Source organism: Atractosteus spatula, chromosome 15, assembly GCF_055471065.1.
Source record: "Atractosteus spatula isolate fAtrSpa1 chromosome 15, fAtrSpa1.hap1, whole genome shotgun sequence".
Classification (NCBI taxonomy): domain Eukaryota; kingdom Metazoa; phylum Chordata; class Actinopteri; order Semionotiformes; family Lepisosteidae; genus Atractosteus; species Atractosteus spatula.
This window is the reverse complement of record NC_142720.1, coordinates 7891366-7912897: the sequence shown is the minus strand read 5'-3', so window position 1 is coordinate 7912897 and position 21532 is coordinate 7891366. Positions and strand designations below refer to the sequence as shown.

Here is a 21532-nt window from a genome sequence, read left to right as displayed (position 1 = left end):
AGTATTTGTGTTAAATTGCGTCTTTTTATTGCAGTCTTCAGAGCGTGATATGATGTGATTTAATGTGATGAATATAGTGATAACAAAAAAAGTATTGACACCGTTACTTTTTCAGGGTCGGAGCAGAATAACTATACACCCATATTCATTGCAGAATTATTCTTATTGTTAGGCGAGGGAAATGATTGGCATTAAGCCGGACACATAAAAAGAGGCTTTGTGGGCGGTGCCTTCGAGCCCTTGGCAAATCAGCATGCGACGGAGGCGGGGCGTCGGTCGCTGGTGTCAGCGCCGCTGGAGAAAAGACTTCAGTTGGATGAAGTACTGAGACTGAGTGGGAGTGTGGCTGCAGGACATCAGGCACACAGGACCGTGAATGGAACACGCCAGCGCCCAGAGGATAATAATCTTCACATAGACCAGTGATTTCATTGCATCATGGCATTGTCTTTGGACGCATTAGGAGGTAAGGCTGAGAACCCCGATTATCTGCTCTTGAAAGTGATCTTTAAAGCCGTGTTGCTGAAGCCGAAATTGATGGGAAGTTTACCTGGGTTGCTGGGGTAATGGGACTTGCTTTGACAATCCCAGTGAAAGAGAGACAGACGTTCACTTCGCAGTAATGGAGGGTGATTTACTGTAGTTTATTATCAACATAAAAATATGTCATTAACAATATCAAAACGATCATATTAGTAAGCAATGATAGTGAAGCATATCTTATGTATATAGGAATGATTTATTAAAGAAATCCAGGTTTAACTGCTTTAGTTTTGCATGTGTAGTCTCTGGCACTAAGGACATATGTAATATATTTCCAGTTTTGGCGTATTAGCCATTCACAGTCTGTAGATAACGCCGCACAGTAATACCTTTCTGGAGTTCGGACCTGCAACTTTTTTCGATTCGGGTAGCAATGTATGCACTCGAACACTAGGTGTCTTTCTTCCATCACTCATACCAGTACTGTGGTGGAGGAACTGCACACAACAGACGCGAGTTCTACCAACATGAACCCTACATCCATCGAGCGATTGTCACGAATTATTACCAATACTTCGGAAAATTAGGCGCGGAACAGAACCACATATCGAGTTGAAAACAGAAGTTGTTCGTTTATTTTTTTTAAATGTGTATATGTATTAAAGTGCTGTGTACACCTGTGCAGTTCTTTTTGTTGCGCTAAAAGTATTCATTTAATCGATGTGCTCTGTAGTGGATCTCGCCCTGGGATATAAACGGCAGGAGACAAAACTGCCAGGTTGTTTCTGATATTTGACTAAATTGATGGGGGTATTTAAATAATGTTTAAAACACAGCATTCTCACATTTGCAGTGGCTTGAGCTGTATTTTATTGTTCACGCTATCTGGTTTGCAATGATAATTAGATTTTTCTTTTTCTGTGAACTGCTATTGTAGACAGTACCGACATATCTGTATCCGAAACATCACTGAGCTATAGTAAGCCGTGTTTCCTTTTTTACCTATGGATTGTGTAGTGTTTACTTGAGTTTTTCCGACTCAAAATTTGTCAGCTTTAAAAGTAGTGCAACAATGTATGTCTCTGTACACTGTCAGCTAAAAGATTTTCTCCGCTTTGCGGCTCCGTAACGCAGCAATGAAAGCAAAATACAGCAGTTTTCACATTCGATTCTGTTATTTACAACTTCTTAAGCGCACAAAACCAGTGTCTTGTACTAGTGTTTATTTGCGAAATTGACAGGGAGGAAGGTATTACAGATAGTTTAACCAATACCAAAGAAATCTGACCTGCGATTAGCCCAATTTTTGGAGAATGATTCAAAACAGTTGTTTTGTAGTTAAATGCAAGGTGACAATAATATTTTAATATTGTTCATTTCACTTTGAAATTGCATTTCAGGAATCTGTATCATTGTGAAAGGCATTATTTATAACTCGAATGCTTCTTTTAATAAACGTTTCTTAGAAATCCATTTATTACGTTCTTTGTCCCTCAGAAAAATCGGTTCTGTCCAGTTAAGGTAATGTGAAATAACCGTGGGAACTCCCCGACAAACAGCTGGTAGGAATATCAGGTCGGCGTTTGAGGTGCGACCTGTGCGGCGATACTTCATCTGTTTCAGCCCCTGTGTTTCGGTGCCTTTGAAGTTTAATTCCTGCCTCAGTTTCGAGAACTTTTCCCCCAGCTGCAGCCGCCTGCCTGCCCCGTACCTGTGACGTCATGCCCTTATTAGACGCGCTCGGTTCGTTTCAATTAGTCTAGAGGTGCACCCACCCAGAAGAGTGCAGTCTCCTCCGACACGTAAATCGTTGATAATGGGGAATGTGTCCGAGAAGGGCTTTTGGTGAAACTATGGGGAAAAAAAATATTTTGTGTTGTGTGTGAGTCGTGCTTTCTTTTCTTTTTTTTAAACAATAATTTGTATTCGGTGTCTCAGTGTGAATGAAATTGTTGTACGATGAGGCGGTTCTAGAGGTGGCGGTGAAAGTGAAGTCTGGTGACAGAGCTGGCTCTGTCTCGGCTGCTGGCCGTATGTCTACCTCTGTTTATTTAATGATGCACCCCTTGAGATATAGGAGGGACAGGTGTAGAGTTCAATCCATTCTGATTCCACTATTACTCTTTTCTGTGGTCGATCTGCGCACAAATAAGCATCACATCAGTGGCATCTAGCGGACGTGAACTTGGCTCTACCACATTGCACTCCAGACCTCTTGAGTTAGACCTAGCATTTTTATAGCAGGTGTGTTCAGCTCTGGTTCAACTTGAGTCTGGGATGTCTCTGTGTTTCTGCAAGTATTTAATTTCAGTTCACCTCTTGGCAAGCTAAACCAGCACATTACTGACATAACTGGAGAAATTTAACTGGTTTAATTCAATTAGCTCTCTGGTTGCTGCTGCCTTCAAGAGAACTTGACAACCTGTAGACAAGCCAGTCCTCTGGCACCAGGTGAATTATGTGACCATAAGGAATCCACACATAGACAGAGCTCAACAGCTGAACTGTGATGGGTTGCATTGGAGCTTCATAGCTGCTAAAGTCCTTGCAACGCTCAGTGCTGGCTAAATGTTAGCCAGGCTTCTGCAGTGTGAAGAGACAGCAACAGCATCCCAAACCACAAAGAAACAGGATGACCAGGACTGACTTAATACATGATAGGTTATGATTGTCCTCTCAAGGCAAACTGAGAAAAACTTTAACCTTTTCTTCATGCTTATCTGTATCCTAAAGCTCCTAAGATCTAGCAGTGTGAGTAATGGCACATGTGGAAAACGTGCCTCTAAGTTTGATTTTCATCATGTGTCTTAACTAACTTAACTAACCCTCAATTCCTCCTTTCCTGCATGCAGACACCTTTACTTAATACCCTAAGGATCTTCATAGCATGATGAACAAGTTTTAATTTCTACTGCAGTTCACCAACAAGCCAGACAAAGGAAATCTTGTTCCAATTCAGCTTGCTTAAAAGCAATTCCTGGTTCCTGTTTTCACAAAGAATGATCTGAAGATTTGAAGGATGAATATAATATGTACTGTACTGACCCATGTAAAATTAGTTATTTTTCATATTCCAAATAAATGAATAGAGAACAGAGTACAGAGCAGTTTATTACCATATGTACACGTAGATTGGAATTCTTAATTGCTCTGAACTCTCGGGACATGCATAGTACACCAGACAACATCACACAATGTAGACAGTCAATTATAACCATAATAAGTAATAATAGGATAATAACAGCAGGACAGAACAGGTATCTAAATATTCATTAAAAGTGAATGAACAACTTAACTGATCACAGGATCATTGAATTATTTTCAGATTTTGCATCATGCAGAGACTCTGAAACAATGATGGGTTTTAGAAACGAGGATAGCACCAATACAGATTTTTATTCAATTCAAAGCTCGGCCAAAATGTCTTGATGTTCTGAAGTATGCTTAAAGGATAAGAAAGCCCATAAACTTCTCGCGCTTGAAGTTTAAAATAGTGTCAGGGGATGTAAAGATCAATTCGCAAAGCTTCTTCACTAGCAGGAGAAGGGAAAGACTTTTTAAGCTCCTCTTGCTACTGCTCTATTAATTATTAATATTATAAAGGGTATAAGTTGAGCTAGCTGTAGCTGGCTGGCTGCCTCTTGTCTTTGTATAAATTCATGTCGGAAGTGAGCACAAAGGAAACGGAAACTTAAACGATTACCGTGTAATCGCAGAGATATCAGTTACATAGATGCCGTCTCTTGTCACCATACATCAGGGTAGCAGTAACAATTTCTGCAAGTGGTCTGGACGTGCGTAACAGGAATCAATTCCTGATTGTCCTGTGGGCTACTAGTCTGCGAATTTTTACACAATAGTACAGAGAGAAAGTTAATGACACCTTTGGAACGGTGGCTTGCAGTCGTAAACACAAAAAGAAAACCACCAAAAATATCTGCGTGAACTTAAAAATAAATGCCAGTTCATCTCTCACTACCTGTTTAACTGAAAAGAAAGAAGTTTCCTCTGCTGTCCAGAAAGCATAGCCCCCTCTGTGCTTTAAGAGTGGAAACAGATGCATCTTGTCCAGTTTTATGGGAGCTGTAATGTGAGCCACCATACAAACACGTTCTCGCATTTTGGTGCCAGAAAAAGGCTTCCCATCAGTGAGTAAAGAGTCGTTGGTGGTTTATTTGCAGTGCTTCACAATGAACCAAATTTTGATGAATATTTTCAAAACACCTGAATCTAAGTGGTGAAGGTTATTTCAAAGAGGATTGGCTGGTTTTGACAGCAAGCATTTGTTAAAATAACAGTCTAGGGGCCTGTTTCATAATTTGTAACTCATGCCTTCTAAACCATTCATTGTGCTGCAGAAGGCTAGATCTATCTTTCAGTGCCCAGCATGTATATTATTGCACATGGTATTTATTTTTCCTTTAATGATAGCTAGTAATTTAGCACCATTTTGTCTTTGTGCACACAGCCCTTGCACTTAACCCTTAGTCTAAGAACCTACACTTAAAATTAGCAAGTACACAGTGAGGCTAGGATTAATCATTTTTCTAGGCTTGTTTACTCAATAATATCCCTTACAATCAGGAAAGAGCAGAAATATACACCAGCATCAAGCTTTTCTCATAATATCCTTTGCATTTGACACCCTCAGATGGTAAAATCAATATTCTTTCTAATAAATTGTACACTGTGAGACTAAGGCCTTTTTTGTATGGACAGATAATGCCTTTTATCTGAGTATGGAAAACACCTGTCAGTATAGTACAAATTCTACAGTATCCTCATGGAGCCCTAGGTTATTCTGATAGGTGAGCGTCCTTTAGAGTGGCTTTTTGCTGTGTTTTAAAGTATAGGGACCAGGCACAGCTATAAATAGTAAGTTTTAAAAACTGGAAGAGGTTTTTGAGCAAGATGTTGCTGAACTCCCTCTTGAAGTACAAGTGATGCCAGTTTATTTAATTATAGACATTTTTTTTTCAGACAGCTCAACACTATTTATTTTCAGTGCCCAGCAGTTTTTGTGATGGATTTTTGTGATTGATTGATTGCTGTTCTACTGCCACCTCCTTTGTGTTACTGCATGAGTTTTCTCTCTGTGCAGTGCTTTCGGCTTGTTCTCCCTGGAGTGTGAACTAATGGAATGATATTTGCCTTTTAGTCAGTATTAATTTTTCTTTCAATTACAAGTGTGGTCATATTTTCTCAAGGACATTTAAATTACTTATGCTGTGTATTAGTAAGAGCAGACAACAAATGAACCATTATGTGCTATTAACTCAAAACCACATGAAGGAGATAAGGATGCAGCTGAAAACATTGCTTATCATTTTATTTTGCTGATTAGCTAGGGCAATGGACCCACAACCTAATAGGCTAGCTTCTGCAATGCGCGAGGAAGAAATATGCTTGAATTGCATGTTTATTTGTATGATGATTTAAACATCTTGCATTATATTTTCATTCTGACACTACTCACAAGATGTAGTGTGAGGTGCAGGGCAATTTGGACATGACTCTTTGTGCTTCAGGATGTACTGTACTCACAAAAAGTAAGAAACTACAGAAGGAGCATTCTCATGACATGGTCACGTTGTCTGTACACTGTACATCTGAACTGTTTCTCTACGCAGCTTCCAAGAATTTGTTTGTGCTTCCTGAGCACAAAGTTTTATTTTGTATTTGTAGTAATCCTTCGCTTTTCAGTCATCAAGTCACACTCTTACAGAGATACGAAGTTTTCAAGAAGGCGTCTTTTGCAACATATGTTTTACAGCATTGTATGTATTGTTAAGTGTATTAGGTATTGCCAAGAGGTCTTCAAGACCTAAGCTGCTGGGGGAACTCTGTATAAATTTCTCCTTTTGTTGCTTCTCTATAAAGATGGTGTACCTGTCTATCTAGGCTACTAGTTGAAGAAAGCAGATATCTAAAGAATCCTTGCACTCTGTGCTAGTCTGCAGGGTGAAAAATCTATGTTTTGAAAGGTCTCTTAAGCCCTTCTGTTCTGTTAGCCCCACGATTGCCAAGGCAACAGCTTACTGTTGTTATCTCCTGTATGTGAAATACAAATGGGAGGTGGGATTGTTGAAATGGGGGAATGTTGCTCCACTGAAACGAATCTCCATTAGCTGGGCCATCTGTTGCCTAGAGAAGTGATAGCCAGGCACTCCTCAGGGTCTTTCCACTGAAAGCACAGTAACTGAGAAGGACGTCCAGACTCCAGTGTAAATGTTGGGACAGTTTGTCTGAGACTCTCCTCTAACCTCTTGTGGTTTTAGTTACAACTGAAGCAGAAGGGACATTGAGAGTTGACGCTGCAATGTGGCTGAACAGGTTTGCACCAGACGGTGGGTCTGCCATGGAAAGTGGTTTTAACCCTGAGCCATGACTTTCTTACTCTCAGTGGCAGAGGGAAGACTTAAAGACATGAACCCGACTGCAAGGAATTGTTTGTGGTAGACTAATTGGAATGACATTCATCGCCCAACACCCTGCTTTATTAACCTCTCAAGAAAGTGAGGTGAATGGTTTAAGCTTTAATCGGCCTCTTTGTTATCAGTATGGTTCTCTGGAGCAGACTGGATTAAGCAGATTGTTTTGAACAGGAATGTTTCTTAACTGGCGATCTAGGAAATAAACCCATAGCTTAATCATGTCATGAGGCTCTGGGAAAATTCAGGACTGTATGTGCCTGTTCAGTTCTTAGTGATGCAGGATTATGAAAGTTTGTGATGTTCCTACAGGTGGATCAGCGTTGTATGCAGAAGAAACACCAGAATATTGCCTAGAGTATGCCAGATATTAGCACACTCTTTTTGAGGAGGGTAGCGATTGTGGCAATTAGTTCTGATTCCCAAATTATAATAAGTAACGGAAGAAGGAAGAAAGCTATGTATGCTAACATAGTCAGAACTTGCAGTTCTATGTTTGTGGAATAGTGAAAACATTCTACCAAACATATGGAAATGTTTCCGCTAACTTCACAAAAACACATGTACTCACTGCCCTATTTAAACTTTAGAACATGGCATGTTACATGTTACATGTGACCCCTCTTGTCCAAAGTATTGAGTAGTGCACAGAACCCGGTGTGTTTCATGATATTGAGGACTATAAAGTAGTAACAGACCAGACCTTACCTTTATGTTATGGAAAAGACAAATTACATAAGTAAGCAACATGATTGTTGGTATTTTCACCCCTGGTATGTCGCTGAGAGCAACAGCAGACCTGGCTAATATGTCATTTCAGACAATCTCAATTGTGGTTAAGAAAAACCTACCAACAGAAATACAGTTCATGCCAGTGGAAACCATTGAACAACTTCCCATGTCCTGTGCAGAAGTACATCAGCTAGAGTTGTCTTGGTGGTAACATACTGTATCTCCATGAACAACTATGTTGAATCAATGCTATAATGTATTGCAACGGTACAGTATTTGCTGCTTTGATAGGGTAATATGTATCTATATGCCTGTCTTACTAGTTCAAGAAATTAAGCTGTAGTTTCAGTACTTTTTGGACCTCTTCAAGGTAGCAGTGTTCCTTTGCATTAAGTAACATTTTATGAAATGAAACTTTCTCTAAAATCTGAAATCACAGGACATTGAATTATGTATACTTTGCTGTTTGCATAAGATCTTCAGTGTAACTGTGTGCTTAACCTCTGGAAGACAGGGATTTGCAATGATGTGAAAAAGTGTATCTTCAGGCTGTTTTGCACATGACTCTGGATTTTGCTGAATGGCTTCTTGTACAAAAAAAACAAACAAAAACAGCCTTGACACCCTAGTGCTGGAATGCAGTAAGTGCTTTGTTTTACTGATTGTTTTGATGAATATCACAACAACGTGCTGGTGAGCCCCATGTGTTTTTATTGCTGGCATTTTGCAGTTTAATATATTCATAAAACAGCTGTTGAAATGCAAACAGTGCAAGTTCTGAAAGTAGGGATAATTTTTATTCTGTGAAGTTTCACAAAACTTTTGCCTTTGTTTTGTCATGTTACCAGGATACGCTTTGCATTGTGAGTAGTGTCATAATACAAACAATGTCTTTTATCATAGTGTCTGCTTTCATTTTTCCAAAGTGTTATCTGAAGTTTAAGATTTTGTAGCCACTCTTAAGAAGACTGTAGGATTTTTGCGAGCAAACATTTAGATAGATACTTTATTGATCCCGTGAGGGAAATTGCAGTGCAACAAGCTTAACACAGACAACACAGCAACAGTGTAATGAATGATACAATAATAATAATACAATACATACAACATACAATACATACATTTAGCCTTCAGCATACTCCTTCTCATTAAGCAAGATTGTACCAACCAGTAGGTGTAAATGTTATGGTTATAGAAAGAAATCTGGAAGTCATAGATTTATAATGCTGTTCACATTGTGCGCAGAGGGTTGGGGTATGGACTGAGCTGAATATCACAACATGAACATAAAAAAAAATTCTGCATCACTGTTTATTTCAGTCCAAGTTTTCCTCACCACAAAGATGTTCTTAGTAATGATTAAATTACAGTGCACTGTCTCAGCCTGTTTTTTGTAGTCTCCGAAACTTTGATGGGAAATTGTTATTTCTTGGGAGGCCGAACTGGACCCATGCTGTGCAGAAATTTACTCAGAATATGCCTGAACAGAGAGAAATAGGAGGTTTAACAGTCAAAACACTGAACTCAAAAACTGAAGACCTGTGGAGTTGCTGGCTTTGTTTTGGTTGTAGATCTTTATCTCTAGAAGCTCAAGGTAAAATCTGAATCATTTAAACTCCCTCTATTATACTGTAAAACCTCTAAAATCTAAAGTTTAATGAGGAAAGAGTATGCCTGGAAATCTTACAGCAGACCTCTTTCTGAGTACACTAAATATCCATTACAGCACTTTGACTTCACCCTGCTGTATTATGCTTTTAGCCTCTTTTCGTTGTGATTTTTAAAATTTGAAATGTTTGACTTCCCACCCTCTGTGGGAAGCACATTGAGTACTGTAAGGTACTTAATTATTTGCTGTGTTCAGTTCATCTGTAAAGTGTTACAGAGGTTGCTGTTGAGAGCCTAAAGCCCGTGGTGTCATAATTGACAAGTGGCATTTTGAAATAGTGGAAATTTCAGCAAAATACACCAAAACATTATGCATTTCTGGCTTGTGTAATTCCTTAATTAAAAAATATGTTGGCTAACTCGCTTTAATATCTCTGTTAACTTTGCTGGGACAGTTTGTTTTATGCAGTTACTACTTGTTGTCGATCATCAAGACTACACTACCTGCAGTATCTACAGTATATATCAGCTTGGTTTTGTTTTGCCTTTAAAACACACACTTCAGTGTTGGTCTTCATGTTCGTTTGGCATGTGGCTGAATTGGATGTGAAGCCCTCTATACTGCAGTATTTAAACTGCAGCAGCATAGGAAAAGTGGTATTTCCCCCCTTCTCTTTACCCTTCAATGAACGTGCTTGCACCAGGCCTCACGGAAATCTGTGCTGATTCCAGAAAAGTGGGAGTCCAATTGTTTGCACTCTATCCTCTATCCAAAGATCCCAATTCATAAAAATTGTTGGTAGCCTTTGGGGCAGGTGACAATTGCCACAGGTCCTTTTCCTGAATTTGAACTGAAGTTTACCAATATCCAAAGTGAAAGGTTGATAAAATGCTGCCTGCAGTTCTGCATAGCCTTGCCACCTCCAGAACTTATCATGGTTCAGTGATTTATTTCCTGAAAATTGCTTCTGTACACATCACGGTTCAGTATTTCAATTTATTTCAGTTTCCCCCTAAACTGTTAGTTGAATGTCATGTAGCACAGGCTGCCCGGGAGCCTGGCATATGTAGTGAGGTGCAGTCTAGTTTACTTCTAGTCCTTCAGCTTTTAAACTGGTAAAATGAATTTAACTTTGACTTTGGATTCTTCATTTTTACAGTGCAGACTCAGAATCTAAAACTGAGGGTAATTCAGTAATAAGTAATGCTGGGGCATTGTTTATTCTGATTAATGTTAGCACATTTTTACCTTGTCTGGTTAAAGGAATTTTGTGCTTCAGGCTGCATGCATGTAAGGGATTCACAGAATTTTTCTTAATTTATTCAGTGATACACGTCAGTAAAATTTAACTTTAAAACCATCTGTTAAGCTGTACATCAGACAAAGTAATGAAAAGCTGGTGTGATGTAGTCATCTTTGAATTTTTATTTGCCCATCTGCAAATAGATATCTATTACTTAGGTGTTGGTACATTTTTAGATACAATACTGAGATTTGTATTTTGTATTACTTGACTTTTAAATTAGAGTATGTTCTCCTGCTTAAAAAAACAATGATGAAGAAAGGCCTCAGACAAAGGATTGACAAAGTGTCTCTGTAACTTACAGTAGATTTAATAACCAGACGGTGACCAAAGAGACTGAAATGTACATAATTTCCTGATCCTTCTGCAAAGTTTCTCACATGTTCCCCTTAGAGTTTATTTTGTAAAATAGTTAAACAAACCTGTGAAACTCTGTTCATTGGTGTGGGTTTGTAGCTTTTCTTCTGTTTGTTTCAGATGCATGCTAAGCGTCAAAATCAACCTACTGTTTTTCTATTTTTTTTAGAAAAAAAATATTTCTCTTTCATTCTTTGTTGAGAGGTGACAGTTATGCTGTGGAGAGGCTACTCAAACTCAGACCTAGAGCCCCATTGAACATCAGTTGGATTAGCTAGGACAATATGTGACATTGAATAGATACCAGTGAACAGGCATGGTTTTGTCTAGGCTCTACAAGAGAAATGGCAGAGTATCCCACAAGACAGCGTCTACAACCTGGTGCAAGGCTTGGGTCGCAGATGTACAGCTTGTATTGCTACCAGTGTTAGCCACACACTCCACTATACTCCAATATTCTCATTTTCCTGGTGATAATTATGTAAATTTGTTGCAGTTAAATAAGGAATACGATTTTGATGCTCAACACAGGACTACTGTACTTTTTTTTTTGCAAAACCTCAGGCACGTAGTTTTATGTCACATGAAACTGAGTTATTAGCGTGGTGGTATGTAATGTAGAAAGAAAATAAGAAAACGAGTGAAATTAAAGTTGTATACAAATATGTGCTACCTTCCGTTGGGTGGTGCCGTTCTGTATGACCCAGAAGAGAACAAAGGAGACAGCATCTTTGGTGGACTCTAATTCAAAAAGTAAGCTTTGCTTAATGTGACAGGCACATAGTTTCATACTACAAGCTGTACTTCGACAGCCTGAGCAGACTTTCCTGCTTCAATCAGTTTTGACTTTTATAGGGCTTTTATGCCCAATTTTATGCAGTTGTATTTATTAACATTTTATGTTTATGTTCTTGTTTCTACAAATTTTATTTCATTTCTGTACTACAAGGTATTTCTTTGCACAGTATATAGCCATGACCTTACCTCCTTCCCACACACCTAGATTTTGTTTCTCACAGGGCTTTTTGTTGGTTTGCTGAGCAGTTCTGTTTACTGTGTGAGTGCAAGGTGGTAATGCTGATAGAATTAAGTACACTGCAACAATGCTGCTATTCTTTTTGATTTTTGTGACTATGAAGCTGAAAAGCTCTGTGTACCCGTGTAACTGGTCCCTAAAGACCACAGCACATGGCAGGGTTCAAAAGATGTGGATGTCCAGTAAAAATAAAATTCTGTTCCCCTATAATACATACTTTAGCACTAATGTGTTTGATACCTGTGAAGCCAGCAGCCATATCACCCTGCAATTCACAACTGTCAGTCCACTGAAGCTCAGCAGGTGTGAGCCTGGTCAGTACGTGGATGGGAGACCTCCTGGGAGAGCTAAGGTTGCTGCTGGAAGAGGTGTTTGTGGGGCCAGTAGGGAGCGCTATCCCTGCAGTCTGTGGTCTGTGTGGGTTCTAATGCCCCAGTATAGTGATGGGGACACAATAACGCAAAAAGGCTCCGTCCTTCGGATGAATCATAAAACTGAGGTTCTGACTCTGTGATCATTAAGAATCCCAGGGCGTTTCTTGAAAAGAGTAGGGGTGTTACCCTGCTGTCCTGGCCATACAGTATTTCCCTCTGGCCTTTATCAGTCATGGCCTCCTAATAATCCCCATCTCTGAACTGGCTTCATCACTCTGTTCTCCTCCCCACTTAGAGCTGATGTGTGGTGAGTGTACTGGTGCTCTTTGGCAACTATCGCATCACCCAGGCGGGGCTGCACACTGGTCATGGAGAGGAGTGTCCAGGAAAGCTCTATATTAGTGTAAGGAATTATTATTATATTGTAAATGCCACACAGGAATGTTGAGCATGTCATGCTGAGGTGAAATGGACCGCACGTGTGATGGCAGTTAGCTAAACGCTACTAACAACATTTGCACATCTTCCTGAAGTTGCTTTGCTAGAATAGTAAAATGGGTAAAAATAAACTTTTTGTGTATTATGCTTGTTGGTTTCTTTTCATGTTCGACTAATCCAGTTATTTCTCATGACAAAAGAACCAGACTACCTTGGCATTTATCATTGTATTAACCCTTGACTCAGAATTGCCTCAACACACAGAAATAATTACTCCTTTCTGCTTAAATTGCTATCCTGTTTAAATAAAATATTTGGCCCATTTCCCTAATTTTAAATTAATGTCCTTAATATAATGGCTAAATGTTTTAAGTAATTTTTTTTTGTGCAGATGTTCTTTCATCTATATGAGAAGGTTCCTTAAAGCATCTGTCAACTAACAGATGTAATGTCAGTAGATGTTGTTCAAAGGGACTAATGACAAACAGCAGGAACATTTATTTTCTCCCAGTTTTACAGTTGTCTGGTACTGTGGTTTTTTTTATAGCAGTGGGTACTTCTGGCTGCTGGGAGTTCTGTTCTCCTGCTGTAACCATCAGTGAGGTCATACATTCTTCATCTATTCCAGGCTCACAGGCTTAAACATCACATTTCTTCATTGACATTATTAGGTTTAGGAAGTAACTTTCCAGACACAGTCACAGGTAGCGTGGATCCCCTGACATAATGAACAGTGAAGTCCCGCAGTATACCTTCTACTGCCTTCATTGCTCACTGTTTCACTAATACTGTTACAGCCCTTGCGAGTATCATTTGATGAATGACTGGGGCTTTAACACTGAGCAGCGCAGCAGATGAAATATTGCTCACTCTATTTTTTATTCGAATCTGATATTGAGGAGGGGCAAGACAGAGTGGCTTTCTGAAACTTCAAAGTGTAAATATGACTTAGGGTCTGAATTGGATTGTCCTGGAATAGTATTTTTTTATGGGTTTCATCGGCAGCCTAGGAAGAAGAGGCATTTCCTTGCGTTGTGCCCATTACCGCTGAAAAGTGAATTTTGATTATCCTAAACTGAGATGGAATGAGAACTTCAAGAGCCTCACAGTGTGACGCTGCACATAGTGGATTTAAGTGTGAGTACCTTGGCAGTGTAGGTCTACCCTGTTTGCACTAGCGAATGGATTTAAAATTTGCTCTATAGAAGTGCTTGTTGCTGGGCTTTCCTGACGGTGAGTCCACAGTCCAGGAAATTAAATCCTTAACTTTATAAGCAGTATGTTTTGTTCTGGTGAAAACTTCAGATAGTTAGGTTGATCGTTGTTGTTCCTCAAGTCAATTAAGTATCTTAGTACAAGCAAAGCATACTCTATTGGAAATGCTACTGTAACAGAATATTTCTTGATTTTATCTCTGTTCCTGGTACGCTGAATGCCTTAGAACTGGGCAATGTGCTTCAAGGTGTTGTTTGACACAGGAGTGAAAGGATGAGCAGCAGATGAGAGAGTTACTCCCACTCGGGTAACTCTAGAGGCATGTGAATCCATGATTTATTCACGTTTGGGGCTCAGATATCTTATTTGAGGTTCCTATGTTCCTAGTTTGGTCTTGTTGGGCGCTGGTGTAGCTGTACAATTGTCACCCATGCCGGAACATCTTAATGGTGACTCATTTTTGATACTGTGTCAGATGAAGAGTTAAAATATTGTTAAACCCCATTAATGGTCTGCAATCATGCACCTGTAAAATGTTGTGTTGTAACCTAATGCTGTCACAGTGTTTTGTGGAAGTACTATATATAAATGAATTAATAAAAACATAGTTAAACAACTAATTCTTAAAAATGAGCCCAAACATCTTTATTGGAGTGTCAATAATGTTAATCATCATAACTCCATGTTCACTGAGATGATTGAAAAGCTGTGATTTAGGTTTTATTTTTGTCAAAACACTATTTTCTAGCAGCAGCCAAGACGCCAATTGTCGATGCAGATTCTAAAGATATTTTCCAAGAGATTTTCTGCTTTGATTCGACGGAAGGGAATGTGACACTTCTAAGCATATTTAAAATGTGCCAGGCCATGTGTAATGGCGGCTTTCACACTGTGCTTGGTAACGCACGTTTCTCTTTTCTCTAACAGCTGGGAAGGGGGGCATCTCATTTACACCTTCAGCAGTCCTGGCTTAAAGGAGGGTAAGATGAAGAGCCCGGTGGTGAACAGCACTTGCTGCAGTATTTGCCTCTGGCCTTTTCTTTAATCTGAAATGTACAGTAATCAGCAGTCGGAAGCAAAAGATTGAAGTGGAAGATTGTTGCCCTGAGGCACCACAATAACTATATGAAATGGTTTGCTCTTCTATAAAGATACAATGCATAGCTGCAGTCGGCTGGCCAAGATTATCTGCATCTGTCAATTGACATCCGCTCATTTTGCTGTTTGCCCTGTCCGCTGGTGGTCTGTTTTGTATCTGAAAACCTACATAAACCCCAATATCAGCATTTCTTTAAAGGGAGGCTTGGGCTATCTGTAGTTATCTGTAGTTATAGCCATTTTGTTTTGTTTGTGCCTTTAGAAAGTTATTGCTTGTCTTTACAGCAGGCTGAAAGGAAAGGCTGCCCTGCATTTCTCGCACACCGTGTATCCCTGCAACAAAATTGAGTGGATCACAGCCTGCGGTCATTCAGTTTGAGATGTCAAGGTTTTGCATTTTCATTTGAAATCTCATAGGCGGGTCTTTTTCTACACACAAGTAGAGAAGGATCAGCTTTATAATCTCCTTGGGCTTCAAAGTCGTGGGTGTCTGGCGTCCAAGGTGGGCATGTTTTCAAGTGAGGCAATTGAAAAAGGGTGGGAATTTTGGAGAAGTAAAAGGCACTTTAGTCCTCTTTTCAACCATTGTGATTCTTACCTCAGGCTGGATGGTGCTTCTGTCTGTTCCAATTACATCAGCTCCTGTGTTCTCCCTTTTCAGCACTTTCTAAAAGAAAATCTCATCAGAATTTGTAGCTTGCAGTGTGCCAGTTATTTCCTTATTTCTTGTACTAAAGAAGGCTGAGGGGTGTAACAGACTTTTGGTTACTCAGTGTAATTGGACTCACTGGATACAGCTAGGAGCCAGGAGGAAAAAGTTGCCCTTGTGATACTTTATAAGAATTTCTCTTCTCTGGAATTTGCAAGGAAAACTGATTTTTGTCAGCAGAGGCAAATATGATTTTTAAGTTAATACTTTATTTAAAACATAAATATGCTTGAAAACATTAATAGTTTCATTGCTGTCTGGTATGAATCACAGTCTGCAAACATATATTTCTTTGTATACAAAAACAACTAGGAGGTCTGTGAATACTCTTTGATACTGCCATAAAACATTTGGAAAATCTTTTGGAGAAAAGATGAGATCTTAAGCTGAGGTGATGGAAGAACTCATGGTGCTATTTGTATGAATCCCAGTGTCTTAACTAAGTGTGGCCTTAATTCAACTAGAAAAGCAGCTTCTCACTTTTCTACCTGATCTGCCATGTATTGGGGCTTCAGTGGTAGAAGAAGTTGTATATGTAACACACTTTGGGATCTTTTGCCATGAAACTTACTATCCATCCATTTTCTAACCATTTTATCCAATTCTGGGTAGTGAGAGAGCTGAAGCCTATCCTAGCAAGCAACAGGTGCAAAGCAGAGTACACCCAGCAAGCTAATCCATTGCCCACAGACACGCTCTCACCAAGGACAGTTTTCCCAGAAGCCGGTTCACCCACCAGTATGTCTTTTGGACAGTGGGAGGAAAGCAGAACACCCAGAGGAAACCCACATAAACACAAGGCGAATATACAAACCCTAGGTCTGGAATTGAACCCCTGGTCCCCGCGCTGTGAAGGAGCAATGCTCACCACTGTGTCAACATGTGGCCCAAGAATATAACTATGTAAATGCAAAAAAAAAAAGTTTATTTGAATAGTCTAATTGAATAGAAACCAGAGATGTATGAGAAGTAGACCTTCTCATTTCAAAATGAACGAAGCTTCCCTGAAAACACGACTTTAAATGTAATGTCAATGTTTATCCAAAAAGTGGGATAATTTATTGGTGAATAAAAAGCTCTGAAAAGAGGAACATGTTACAGAAATTTCTACTTTCCAACTCTATAAACTCATGGCTGCCGACCACAGTTCTATGTTTGGTCCTTGTTGTTGTTGTGTGGGGATGTTGTTTTTTTCTGAATCGATGAAAAGTGAAAGCTGCCATTCAAGTCTCAACAGTGGCTGTGAATCCTGATAACCTTTTGTCACCAGGGGTTAACATGGTGGAGATTGTCAGGGAGAGTGCACTGAATGTTTCCACTCCTGACTGTGGACAATGGGAGGCTGACCTTGCGGGTCTGAGCATCTGATTGCAGATAAGAAAGGATCTGCTGCTGGCAGCATTCCTTCTTCCCTTTGTTGCGAAAGTGACAGTTAAATGGGTAGATACCAGCTGAATGTCAGCACTCCTGGCTTAGTGCTTCAGAATGACATTCCTCTGCATTTCTTTTTCACTCAGTAATGAAAGGGGAGGGAAAGCTGTAATGTGTCGATAGGCCATAGCAACCGGCATTGGCACCTAGACTCCTCAAGGAACAAGGAGAAAGCCTGGTTTGGAAGAGAAAAAGAAAAGTAAACATTCAGAGCCAACCTGGACAATTGGAAAAAGGTAGAATCTGCTCATATGAATTACACAGAAAGTCTGTGTATAATAAAGGTACTCCAGTGTGGGGTTCATCTTTCATCTGCAGACTACTTATAGCACAGACTCTGCCACAATGGAGAATAGTGAGCTAAAGTCTTCACTGATCCAATCCTATGTGCTCTGGCCAGCTAAAGTATGCTAAAGTATTTCTTTTTTTGCTTTGAAGGCAGAGTATTTTATACATTTCTGAAATACATCCCTTATCTATGTGGTGCAGTGAAGACTGCTTAAGTCAGACCTTCAGCAATCACTCAGGCTTCTGAAAGTTTGAAAAGTTTGCTTTAGAAAGAGAAGGTTTGTAGAGGTGCTGTTGCACCATAATGGGATTTATTTCTGAAGACACAGAGGATAAAAACATTTTCCTTAAATATGTGCGGTTTACTAGCTCTTACGTTTGCATGTGTAAGTCTGTTACTGAAGTGTGAAAGGCATGGATAATATCGGCTGGTTCTTGCTTTGCAAAGTGGCACAGTGGCTCAATCCCTGGGGTGCCATCTGTGTGTTCTTTGATGCCCTCTCATGATCCAAGGACATACTGGCCCTGGTGTGAGTGTGTGTCTTTGTCAAAGTGTGCCCTGTGATTGACTGGCGTCCAATCCAGGATGTATCCTGCCATGATCCTCTTGGTGGTTGGGATAGACTCCAGTTTCCCTGCGACCCTGTATTGGATAAAGCACTAACAGCCATGACAGTTTGGATGGAGCTCTATTTAAGAATAAAACCCCCAAATGTGCTTATTTTGTTGCATACGTAAAGGGGAAGGGAAGACTCTCTTCAGTCACACAGAATGAAGTAGGTCCAACTGTGTCAGTGCACTGCAGGGGGAGTGTGTCTATTTTAGGGAATATCGACAGAGAAAAGTATCGCATGCAACTCCTCCAGACACCTGTTGATTGTGAAATTGAACCCAGGAGTTTACAAAGAGTGCACTGAGTCTTTCCTGAGTGCACAATACAAGTGGCACTGGGAATGCATTTGTTTACAGGATGTTTGCTATTTCCCAGGAAGGAAAACAACTCTCTTAACTAGAATTTTATCAATTGTGTGAAAAACACTTTTCACGCACGCCGCAGGCATGTTAGGCTTATGACGTGGGAAACGTTTTGCTGTGTGAAAGATGTCTTTTTCAAAGCTAAAAATAATAGTAGGGTATTTAGTTTTTTGTTTGCAAGTTAAGTTGTAAAAGCTTAAATTATGGTTACATACTGGGAGGAGAATGGGCCCTGCATCAGAATTTGCACAAGTAAGGACCATTAAAATTATTTTGTGGTGTGTAATAAGTCTTTTGACTACTCCGTGACGGGGTCATTTATGTTTTAAAGGTCTAATAAGGAACCCTTATGGGTGCATTTTTGGTGTACATAAAGCCAAAGGGCAGCACATCTTGCACTTACTTTACCTATTTATTGTTAGGCTGTTTTTCCAAATATATCTGCCAAGATGAAACAATATCATTATGAAATGTGGGAAACTATGGACCTCTTGAAAACAGTAAGAAAAAGAGTTGATATCAAGTACACACCACTCTCTGGTCTCAAGCTATTTCTTTTTATTTTGAAGTCTCTATATTTTTTTTTTATCTACGACTGGAGTGAGTTCTGAGATTTTAGGCCGCAGGTGGAAAAGCCGTTTGCTTACATTATATTGTAGGTGCAGTCAGAACCTTGGAGCAGGCTTTTCTATATAGGCATGAGGGAGTCAAGGAGTCACCAAATCTGATTAAAAAAATAAGCCAAAAGGGCTTAATGTCTGTTTTGTTATTTGCTTCCTGCCTCTTGATTGTGGGGGGGTTTTGTTAGTGGTACAAGCTCAGTGATGTTCGTGAACGGCTTTGCTGGGAGTCTTCGTCCAAGCTCTTGGAGGAAAAGGGTACGTGTTTCCTGATTGCGTCTGAGGAATCTAAGAGAGGCAGTGTTTTATCTCTTTGAAGAAGGAATGAGTGAAGGTCAAGTACAGTGCAGAATGTTCACAACTTATGCATAGGATAAAACTCAGACAACATCTTTTTCAAGTTTTCATGACTCTGTCAAATCCCTGTCGTTAGTTCAGGGCTGTCGTTAGAATGGTAATTTAGCAAGAGGTCAGGGATCATAGTTCCCTCTTTTAGTGGAGATCTTATTTATGCCTCCTTCCTACAGAGTATATGCAGTACGTAACAGGTGCTGGCAGAACTCCTGAAATGTATACAAGATACATGTCTATCCGCTATATTAACATTAAATATGGATTTCTAGATTCAGATTTCTCAATCCAAGATCATCAGGCTTGATACTAATCTTTTTTATGGTGGCTTTCTATGTCTAGAAAGCCAGTGATGAGTCCGAAAGATCACTGCCAATCTGTTTCATGTTTTGCCACCAGTATTAATCATGAGTTGGAGAGACTTAGTCAAGGGCCAAACCAATGCATGGACTGAGCTTTTCACAGGACTTAACATCGTGTCCTCCTTTATGCACTGTGCTGTACTTGAGGTTAAGGGGAGGTCTGCTATATAGCTTTAAAGCCCCTCTTACAGATGAGCTGAGCGACTTTTCTAAGACGCGCTGCTTTTGCTCCCAGCTAGTTTCTTATCGAAATCTTTGTTTATGAAAGAAAAGGTTTTCTTTGACGATTTTTACAAGAGGAGCTAGCATTACCGCTGAAACCACTGGGGTATACAAATCACTGAATATGTTAGCCTTATTAAATGAAGATGAAGTGGAAGAGATGCCTGTTATACAAAGGACCATACACATACAGCAGTATTATGTCATTAAAGGAACATGAGCTAGCCCAGCCATGCAAACGTAATGTGATGCAAGGGTAGTTGATTCCATCTTAGTGTTGTTTTTTTTGCAGTGTAGTTTTAAATAGCTTTCCTTTTATCCAATTTATAAAAGCTGTTGACTTCAGATAATAACTCATAGTGACAAGGGCCTGTGTCTTTCTTTCATTCCTCTTTTTAATACGATATGGAAGTACATGCTTTGGTTGGAATATTACAGATTGCCTAAGAATTCTTGTATTGAGTAGTCCCAGAATTGAAGTGCATGGATACAGAACTAGCCTCTCAAGCTCTAGGCACTGATGTGTTGCATAAGGACTAAACAGAAGTTTCTTTAGCTCGTGTCTGTGTACTTCTTTGATCAGTGTTGTGAAGAATGGATTAGAAAATGGTACAGTGTTACAAAACTAAATAAAAGGCAGTGAACAATTATTTTGCCATTGTATAAGTGAGCTGTGTGCATGGTGCCTATACAGCAGCACCAATATCTAGTTTTACACCTATGCTTTAATGCTCTTAAACAGAACGTGTCTCTAGATATTGCCATTTCAAGTGTTTTTCAATATCACCACAAAAAGCTTCCATTTTCTTTCTGTAAACGTCTTATTTTGGTGAGTAACGTGGCAGGATTGAAAGTAAATAAATGCCCTTTCCCTAGACAGCACACCAGTTTATCACAGCGCCGTAGAGAAAGGGACAATTCAGAACAGCCATTCAAACCTCTCCAGAACGTCTCTGGGATGTGGGAGGAAACTGGAGCACCTGGGAAAAACCTGCGCAAACTCAAGGTGAACACGCAGAATCCCTGCAGACTTGTGGATTTAATTTTAGCTTGTGACATCAATGTAGTGATGTGAGGAAGCAGTACAAACCGTTTTGTCATTGTGCTACCCTGTAATAAAAACCAAGGGAAAGGACTTCTTAAACAAGATGAGAAAATCTAGCACTGTTTTCACATCTATGGTTAGTAGTACAAATGTTTCAAAGATTTAAAGATTGCTTTAGAAATCTTGGCATCTGTGAGTTGACTCCAAGCTGAGAAGGTCCCAGGACCTATCTGCAGCAGGGACTCAGGCTATGTTAAAGACACTGTTACTGTGCGACTGTGTCTTAAAGCTAAACAAAATAATTATGTGTAAGCCAATTTGCTTGTAAAGGTTTCTCTTTGGTTTTTTTTTCCAAATATGTTGGGCATTATGAAGAAGGATTAAAAGCAGAAAAAGAAGGGCAGCTAAATGCCTTAACTTTTTCCTTAAGCAATCTGTAAAATCCCTGCAGAA

The 21532-nt window shown here is 39.6% G+C and overlaps 1 protein-coding gene across 3 annotated transcripts in view; it reads left to right on the top strand.

Annotated features, from left to right (window-relative positions):
* The first annotated feature begins 310 nt into the window (after positions 1–310).
* sipa1l2a (signal-induced proliferation-associated 1like 2, genome duplicate a) overlaps positions 311–21532 on the top strand; it is a 113786-nt gene continuing 92564 nt past the window's right edge. For all 3 annotated transcript variants that reach the window (XM_088933951.1, XM_088933950.1, XM_088933952.1), the window contains exon 1: positions 311–466. The gene's annotated coding sequence lies outside the window, so the exon portion shown is untranslated. The remainder of the gene's footprint in view (positions 467–21532) is intronic.